This window comes from Oreochromis aureus, linkage group 3, assembly GCF_013358895.1.
Source record: "Oreochromis aureus strain Israel breed Guangdong linkage group 3, ZZ_aureus, whole genome shotgun sequence".
Taxonomy (NCBI): Eukaryota; Metazoa; Chordata; class Actinopteri; order Cichliformes; family Cichlidae; genus Oreochromis; species Oreochromis aureus.
Genome location: NC_052944.1, coordinates 127,582,746 through 127,592,751, shown reverse-complemented (window position 1 = coordinate 127,592,751; position 10,006 = coordinate 127,582,746). Strand labels below are relative to the sequence as shown.

At 36.5% G+C, this 10,006-nt stretch overlaps 1 long non-coding RNA gene across 1 annotated transcript; it reads left to right on the top strand.

Annotated features, from left to right (window-relative positions):
• The first annotated feature begins 5,129 nt into the window (after positions 1-5,129).
• Positions 5,130-7,786, top strand: LOC120438061. The gene is made up of 3 exons (XR_005611639.1): positions 5,130-5,301; positions 6,480-6,506; positions 7,760-7,786. It is a non-coding gene; the product is annotated as an uncharacterized LOC120438061 (long non-coding RNA).
• The last annotated feature ends 2,220 nt before the right edge of the window (positions 7,787-10,006 follow it).

Genomic DNA, 10,006 nt, shown 5'->3' with positions numbered 1-10,006 from the left:
CTTTAAAATGTTCACAAATTATTGGGCTATTCATTAATGATTCAGCTTTTTCATATCTGTTACCGTTTTCATCTTATCCCTCTTTAAGTTTTGAGTTTCATTTTGTGATTTTTCAGAAAATACATGCGTTGTTATGGTTGCTATGCACTTGGCTTCCAGTGTGCCACTGTAGGTTTCGCAGTCTTCTCTTCATGTCCGAACAACTTCTTGCTACTTGCTCAATTTTCACTCAACTTCCACAAATTATACATCAAAACGTAGGCATTTTTGCTGGCTTTCAGAAAATGTCACCATCATTGTTGTGAGATTCATAGAATTTTGGCAAATCTCCTCAGACCAACACAAAGTCTGAAAACTCTCCATAGAAAGTCAATGGAGAGTTTGTTCAAAATCATCGCTTGATTTCTGTAATGACAGGCATATTCGAATCGTCATATCTCCTTAACGAAGCGAAGTTAAAACATGAGGCTTGTCCCGTATATCTTCAGACACTCCTGACGCTCACAATTCAAGAATTTTTTCTCACCTATTACCGTTCTGAAATGAGTTAGACTTGTTTGAGGGTAGGAAATTAGTCCTTCGCTCAAATTTCTTCAGATTTCAAACTCTGGAAATGAACCACTTTTTCTCTCGTCATATCTTTTTTTTGGATTTCCACAGAGACCTGAAAATTTCCATGACTGTTCACCAAAGCCTGCTGTCTCTTACGGTGAAAGAATGATATCGATACTCAAATAGATTTAGAGTTAGAAAGCGTTGTTTGAGGGCAAGTCAAGGCAGTTTTAAACTTGCCTCTACTCAGTTATGGTGCATTACAAGTCAAATATCTTTAATAATTCATATTTTAATGATAAATTGTAAACACTTTAAGATTCCCCATCTCTTCTGAACAAAACGGTGTAAGAATGACCGTTCTAGCCCCTACGGTTAGGAAATTATAGCCATTTGTTTGAGGGGAATCCTCACTATGAGAAATAAACTGCAAAAATCCTTTCTGTCTCTATGCTGGGTGTGTAAAAGCCTGCACTTGGTGCACCAGTTTTGGCGGAAAAAGTACACAGCCTCTCTGATTGGTGGATTCAAATTCAGCAGCTCCAGGCTGCTTGACTGACCTAGGGACATACAGGAAACACAGTATGCACAGCCACTGTTTGTTCACTTGCTGCTGCTGCTGCTGTGTGTGTGTGTGTGTGTGTGTGTGTGTGTGTGTGTGTGTGTGTGTGTGTGTGTGTGTGTGTGTGAGACCCTTTTATGGCAGCATGTCATTGTAGGATTCAAACTGATTATATTTAGACTGGTTGACTCGATTACATCCTGTGTGTGTCTCTCTCTGTGCATTTGTGTTTCCATTTGTGTCCATAATTGTAATTGTGTGTATCTGCTGGCTGTTATTTCTTTCTTTTCTTTTTTTCAATTTTTACCTTTCAACAAGCACATTTGAGCAACCCTTACCATCAGCATTTTTTCAGCTGTCCATTTTGCTTTTTCAATTTTTCTATTTAAGTTATTACTATTCTGTTAAATCATACTATTTCTGCTATTTTATAAGATTTATGCTAATTATAGTATTTCTGCTTAATAATAGTATTTCTGCTGAATTATAGGATTTCTACCAAATCATAGTATTTCTGCTACTTTTTGGTATTGGTGATAAATACAGTATTTCTGCTAAAACATAGAATTTCTGCTATTTTATAGGATTTGTGCTAAATGTAGTATTTCTGCCAAATACTATGATTTCTTCCAAATCATAGTATTTCTGCTAAATTATTATGTTTCTCTTAAGTCACAATGTTTTTGCTAAGATGTGATGCTACTGCTCCATGTCTGAAATACATTACAGAAAGCCCATGTCTCTGTCGGTGTGAGCAAGGGATGCAGCTGCACTGACAGGGACAACTACATAGCCTGATGAAGCAGACAGAAGTGACAGCTCTGATTGGTGGATTCAAATTGAGCAGATCCAGGCTTTTTGACTCTCATAGATACAGCTGAAAATATAAAGCTGAAAAAAAAAAAAAACCCTGAAAAAGCCGATGTCAGTGTTTGAAGTTTTTAACTTCTAATAACTTTACAGAAGTGTGTGTGTGTGTGTGTGTGTTTGTCTGTGCTTGTGTGACTCAATTTTTATTCGTTGGTGACCAGCATCCATTAGTGTATTCAACTTGACCAGATTCAGACTGATTGACTGGCATAGAAACACACAGGACACGTTTGTTTGTCCCTGTGTGCCCTTGTGTGTGTGTGTTTGTATGTATGTCTGTGTTTATGCTTGCATCCATGTTTTGCACATTGTTTTCTGAATATGGGTTATTTATCACTGTGTGTGTTTGTCCCTATTTGTAAACATTGCTAGGCATCTCATTTTTGCCTTAGCTTTGTGTATCTGCTGGCAGTTCCTCTGTAACATTTCTAATGTTTCTGAGAAGTTTTCACAGTTGAACAACAACTAATTTTTGAGGAAACTTCAGCTTTTTGAAGCTGGCTGTTTTGCATTTCAATATTTCCGCTAAAGTATTACTTTTCTGCTAAATTATTACTTTTCTGCTAAATTATACTATTTCAGCTCCTATGTTGCATTTCTACTATGTGTTACTATTATACTACTGTATATTAAGTTATACTCTTACACCATTTCTTCCTGGTTTTTAGGTTTGCGCTACATATTAACATTTCTGCTGTATTACAACACTTCTGCAATGTTGTACTACTTCTTCCAAGTTACTATGTTTCTGCTGAGTTACAATATTTCTGTAACTAAAATAAATTTTAGCAGGCCTCAACCCGCCATGCATGTTAACCAGGTAAAATAAATATTTATGTAGATATTTTGCAAATATTTATTATTCATTTTTAGGAGCATAGTGCTTTTTCCAAATTCAGGTGAAGGCCCTTTATGCGCTGAAAGCCCAAAGGTGATATAAGGATCAGTTTTTGTTTGATACATGGACAATTCAAGTTCAGCTTTTCAATTCATTTAAGAGAGACCTTCAACTGGATGTTTTTACTTTTTGTTATTTTTAAGATGTGTCCATTACATAAATAAAATTTCATTTACTTTGTAGCATTTCATGGATTTCATAAGCAACACAGTATAGTTGTTTATACAGAGCATAAAGGTAAAAACAATGTGTGAAGTGTTATCTTCATTTCAGATGTCAAAAAGTATTTGTGGCTCCCAGTGTTTTCTTTTTCGTACAAATCGGGTCCAAATGGCTCTTTGGGTCTTAAATGTTGCTGACCCCTGGTTTAGATGGTTGTCTTTAAAACCTTCACTGAAGAGTCTTGTTGGAGAAAGCCACACCTTTACCTCACTGCAGCAGGGGTGAACAAGTGGGTGCAAGTCTATTTAGGTTAGAATCCATATGATTATAACCAATATGTATTAGAATAAAATAAATAAATGTGCAATGAACATGTCAGGAGTCACTGTTGAAAACCCTCATGGCAGTGGGGTTAAAGTACCTCCTGAACCTCTGATTCCTGCAGTGCAGCGAGGCGAGCCTCTGCAGCTCCTACTGTCCTGTGAGGATGCTTAGGTGAACACCAACACCAGCCCCTTGGTTTTGTTGTTCAGGAGAAGACTGTTCTTATTACTCCAGCCAGTTAAATAAATATATCATAATACAGTACATTTTAACATAATGACCTTATATTTATTCATGACTTTTAACCATAATTTCAAATTAAAATAATCATGTTTGAAATATTTATTCAACTTATAGAATTAAATCTCTGCTAGTTGTTTTCTGTTCCAAAAATATCTAGTTTAATACTATTTAAATTTACATATATTTTGTAAATTACACAAAATTGGCATTTTCAATGCCAATGCCATTACACAAAATTGGCATGGCGGAGTTTCCCACTACCCGTGAATGCCTCTTATTTTACGTCTCTGGCTGACTCCTGAATCTCCTCCCACTCTCTGCTTGATCCCTGCCGGTGGCGCTGCTTCTCTGTCTCTCTTTTCTGAAATAAAATGTCTATAAGCTGTTTGAGTGATTTACCGAGTTGTTGTTAGTGACTTATAGAGCCAGTCAAGTATAAGTCATATTAAAAATAACACAATGGCTGCTTTGTTAGTGAAACGTTGTAATTTTAGTATTTAAAAGGAGTGTTTGGTAAGCTAGCCCTAACAACCAAGTGCTAACGCCTAGCCTAGCTCCTATAGGCCCAGTGCAAAATGTATTTGGTTCATTTGATTGTTTAATACAGTTATTGTGTTGTATTTGGTTCATTCGGTGTGTTAGTGTTTCTGAGTCTTTTAGGGAAGCTGAAGTTAGTTCTCCTCTTCACAAATCAGTCAGTTAAAACGGCCTCATTCTATAGGTTGTAAGGTAATAAGCCGCCATCTTAGAACCACTGATAAGCTGCTGAAGCAGCAGGGTCGGTAACTTCAAAGGAGCCATTTTACCGCCTCTGACAGAAGGCCGGGAAAAAGAGTCACGTGCCTGTGCCGGTGTGTCTGTGTTGTGGGTTAATTAACAGAAGGGAGAGAGAGAGTGAGGATAAAACACATAATATAAGAATAATAACATTTCTTAACAAGAAGAAGTTTTTTTAAATTAATCAATTTTAGTTTTTTAGTTAAATTTTAAGAACTGTTTAACAAACACTAGTTTGTGCAGACTGGTTTTCTTTTAAGTAAAACCTACACCTGCAGCTCTGTTTAATTTAATTTTCACAAAGTGAGAAGTTAATAAAATATAAAAAGGCCACCTTCAAATAAATAAAATGCTGCAGTGCGCCATTAATATTATTAATATGATATGTACATATTTAAAACAACAGCATATTAAATGATACTAAATGATACTGTGTGCAGGTGATAATATTTTTAGGAAGCAGAATTTGAATGCAGACCAACTGAAATGTTGAAGCCTACAAATATATCATCCAAGCTTTCATTTATGATTGTTCATGCTTTTAAATTAAACTTTATCAATTTGATAAAGTGTGCAGTGCTAGGTGTAGCAAATCATTGCTTATTAAATCTGTGTTATCTAATAGCACCAAACTAATAGAGCTATCACATAACTGAGAAACTTGTGTGGCTTATTACAAATGGATGAAACCACATTTTACCTTAATGAAGACAGTAATCTTTAATAAGGTGTAGAAAAAAAAGAGGTGAGTTGTTTGTTGCTGTGGTAAACAAAGAAGTGTACTGAATCTTTTGGACTACACAGATTGATGTAGTATTGATTGTGATGCTGATCTGAGTTGTCTCATTCTGTATTTTTGTGCTTTGTCTTTTGTTACACAGAGTGAACGAGATCTTTGGTTTTGCCTTTGCTGGTAAGTAAACAGTGATTGTAACTGAAGCAGTATGAACCTGGCATTGCGTAGCACATTTGACGACTTACATACAGTAGTTTGACCTTTTGTGATATGTTTCCATTTACTGATTGGCAAACACACAGGATTTGTGACCTGTAGCAGCAAAGCCCCACACAGGACCCTCTGACTCTCCTGAAAATGTCCCTGAAGTTTAATAGCCCATTTATGTATGATTTAAATTTCTTATGGCTTATCAAATCTAAACATAACTAAATGTCAGATGTCTTTATACAGTTGTTCATTTTCTCCTTATGTTTGTGGATTTAAGTAGCAGACAAAACAATTAAAGTGTTTTAGGGGAGTCAGTATAAGTGGTTGCTCAAACACTTAAGAGCTGCACAGGTATTGATTTATATTGTCTCTCAAATTCTGATGTATTACATTAAAGTCAGAACATTGTAGAAGTATTTTGCCTGACTCGGTATAAGTAATAGCTTTAACAGTAATAAAAACGAAGAGAACCAGAGGTGTGAGTGGACATTGTTAGGTACATTACAGCCAGTGTGTCTAATTAGTTTATTACTTATTTAGTGAATATAATGTGTTTTAAAATTAGATAGAAAAGTTGCCAAAAGGTACACTGCAAAATTCATAAATATTCCTAGCAACGGGTACAATGAAATGACTTTTTAGTGTAATATTTTAAGACATTTAATTTTAATTACAAAACATGGTGCACCTCTGCTATTGTAACATGTTAATATTTAAATGTATTTTAAGATTTACATATTCATGTCAGACATGATGAGGTTTTCTGTTGCTTCTGATTTATATAATTACTTTGTAGCTAACATTTTTAAAAGTTTGGGTTTTCACACTTTATTAGCACTGACCTGTTGTAGAAAATGTTGGAGCCACAAGGCTTCTGTGTAGGAAATATTTGGTATATCCTGCACTTGTGCCAATTGATGGCTATTCTTTGCATTTCTGTAGTAATGAATGCTTTTATTACACATGCCATGTGAGACGCTGCAGTTCATTTATCTCCTCTTTACACTACAGTAAGCTCATAAAGCCTTAAAGTAATTGAGGATTTTACTAGTTAATTTGTGTCACAGTAAATTGGATTGTGTGTGAAGAGGCTCCACAGTCTGAATCATCAAACAGTGATCTGATGAATTGTTTCCTTTCTCTAGACTGCTGATCTGATCGTCTCAAGTCTGGTAAGTAAAGGTTTGTCTGATGTGCAGTGCTGGGAAATGTTTCTCATTATATGAGATTCAGTTTAGTGCTGTGAGTCAGCACAGCTCTTGGCAATTATCAAATAATAGAAAAGTCTATGAAAATATTTCCAGACTTACAAATCTCTCTTATCATCATACTACATTTTTAATTAGGCCCTAATATCGGCCATGCTAAGTTTATTGTAGATTTAGCGGGTGTGTATTAAACATGCCCCATATTTGACTGAAATATGTAGAAACTGCTGTATAGGAGTCATCTGTCTCCAAATTTTTCATTTTGCCAAAAGTCATACTGAGTAAATTATTTTTACTTTTATGTTAACGGCTCCCCAGACATTATGATATAGTGTTGTACCAGGTAAGTACACACAGAATCGGGAATTTGAGACCTTTGGGCATTTAGGAACATGTGAGTTGAGTGCATGTGAAGTGTTTAAACCAGGTGGTCTGAAACTGTCTGCTCTGACTTCATTGTGTGGGTTTAGCTTGACCATATAATGTTTACAGTAAGTTACTGTAGCACCACATCTTGGTTTACAGACTCTGTTTGTTTTTATTGTGTTAATAGAATGCAAAAATGTCCTTAGAAATGTTCCACCACCATATGTTAAACATTTTCATTCAGTTGAATCTAATAATGTACTGTACAACTCTTCAGGGTGTAATGATATATATGTTCTGTATTTTTCGGACTGTAAGGCGCACTAAATTCTAAGGCACATTAAGTCAAACAAAACAGATAAGTCAAACTTTATTCAACTCATTTACAATAACTCTCAAAATTGTTCAGTTGTAAGACATAAAATACAGAACAATTCACTCACTTTTCAGGATTTGTGTATTGATGAATGTGGATTGATCAGTTTGAAATCTGCTTCATAAGCATGGCTCTCAACAGGTGCCAGGCCCTTATATACACACACACCATATTATGTTGAAGCACAGTACGAATTACTCTCACGAGGGTGCTGACTATGGTAGCCATGCTCCAACAATACATCAAGTGGTGCTGCTTTGTAGCTTACCAAAGTCATACTAAAACATTTGACAGATGCCATGAGTGCCGTGTACCACATAGAATTGGTTTGAAATCAGTAAACACAACCATACATAAGGTGCACTGTCTATTTTGAGAAAATTAAAGGCTTTAAATGTGCCTTATAGTCTGAAAAATACAGTAAAGCCAGCTTTATTGGAAGTGTGTCTAATTCCACTTTCTTTCTGTCTTACAGGTGACCTGCTGCAGAAAACCCTCTCCCTCTATCATTAACAAGCAATTCAGTCTGTCCTATCACTCTCCCTCTCCCTGCTCCATCTTTTTGACAAGCCATTCTATCTTCTATCATTTCTCCGCCATGAGCTCTATCTAAGTTGACAAGCTTGAACCTGAGTTGAAACGCAATCCTGTGACTTGAAATCAAGTTTTACCAGAATCTAAGTTTTGGAATTGAAGTTACCAGAACTTACGTCAATCTGTTTTCAGAATTCTGAGAGATCTCCGCTCTCACTGCTCCATCTTTCCTGTCGTTAAACTCTCTCACATCCAGTCATTTTGCTGGAAATTACAAGTAAAAAGTTGAATATACAGTAATAGAATTACAGTATAGTAGAACTCACTGTAGAAACTACTTACAGAGCCCTACATTTGTCATTTTAATTTTTACATTACACTTTGGAATAAACACTGATAGTTTGGCTTACGGGTGCTGTTACTTTGATAAATTATATAAAATACACACCTTTTTCAAGGTTTATTTGTAATAAGATAATCTGGTTATTTTGTAATACATACATTCAGACTTATATTCACATAAACAATAAATTGGATCCAAATATATTTTTCAAGTCTGTTTCATTGGCTATAACATTTGACTACAAGTTTATACTATTATTATTTAAGGACAAACCCTTTTTTGTCACTCAGTGTAAGTATTCGGTTACAGTTGTCATCTAGAGGCTGCCCTGAGAACCCAGACTTCCTGTTTCCTGACTGCTGCAGAACATCCAGCTGAAGAATCCCCATAGCCTGTCATCTGATCACCACACCATCACAGCTCCTTATATTTGCTTTAAATTTTAAATATCTGAAAGATTTACACAAAGTCTACTTAAAAGCTAAGAGTTTAATTATAGCCTGTTGATTGTTGAGATTTATTCTGCATATTACTTTACAGAAGTATAGACCAATTTGTTATCCAGTCTGGTTAAAAAAAATAGAAGTAATAATATACAGTTTTTGAAAAAGGTACAATAAAACAGACCAAAGTGTTTTCAAAGAACTTTAAATAAGTTAAACTAAATATTGAGTTTGTATTTAAGTGAGCCTTTTACATCAATTCTGATAAAGCTCTGATTTAAGAGAAAGTTGAGGAATCAGTTTTCAGTGTTTACAGGTTGAGTTTTGTTTACATTTGTGTATAAATATAAGGTCCAGTTTGTACTTGCACAAAATGCCAAGAAAAGGTCAAAGGTCGCAGTCCCAGAAGCTTAGATGGCAAAAGCAGAAAGAACAGGTAAATGTTTCTCAGAGCGGTGAGGAGGTAAAGGTGTCTGTTACAAGTATTCCCAGTCCAGAAGTGCAGAGCAGCGTTCAGACAGCCGCAGTGTCTTATGCAGATGTGGTAAAGAGAGGTGTTCCCTCAGCATGTGTGCCAGATGCTAAAGTACAGCAGGTAATCCAGACTGAACCCCAGGTAACTGTGCAAACGCAGCATGATGGAGAAGCTCCAGGACCGTCTCATGTACAGGTTACAAACAGTGAAAGTCGTCCACGGTGAGTAGCATCTGTGCGTCCCGAAGCCAGGCTTCTGCTAAGTATGGAAAGTACAGGAATCAGCAATGCATGGCGAACAGTTTGGTTTTCCTGTCATTCTTACACGAGGATGAATTCATTACCAGAGCAGATCTAAACCGTGTGTTGGACAAAGGCCATGCCGTGTATTCAGATGCCAGAAAGAGGTTTGTGAACAGCGTGTTTCTAGCCTGTGATGAGCTTCCCACAGTGGTCACCAGCCGCGAACACGAGTATCAAGTGGACATGTCTCAGTTTGCTCATTATGGCACATTTGATGGTACAAATCATCTTCCGAGCCTTGAACAGGGACTACAGTGTTTGGCTTCAGCGGTTCGCTATGCTTTGCTAGTCATGGGAGGAACCGTCATTGCAGTTTGCAGGCTGACTTCAGGTGAATACGCATATTTTGACCCTCACCCGTAAGTCTACAGGAATGCCATTGTCGCTAGCTGTAAGTGGTGGAACTGCAGTTATGTTAAAATTCACACGTCTTAACGACATGATTGACAGGATCAAACGCTTGTACCGAATGTTTAGCATCGCGCCATCCTGCACTTATGAGCTACAGCCTGTCGAGTTTCACAGTGAAAACCCTGCTGACCAAAGAGATGCTGATGAAAACAGACAAACAGCTACAACTGTTCCAGCACCAGCTTTAAATGAACCTGAATTTGAAACCCCAAAA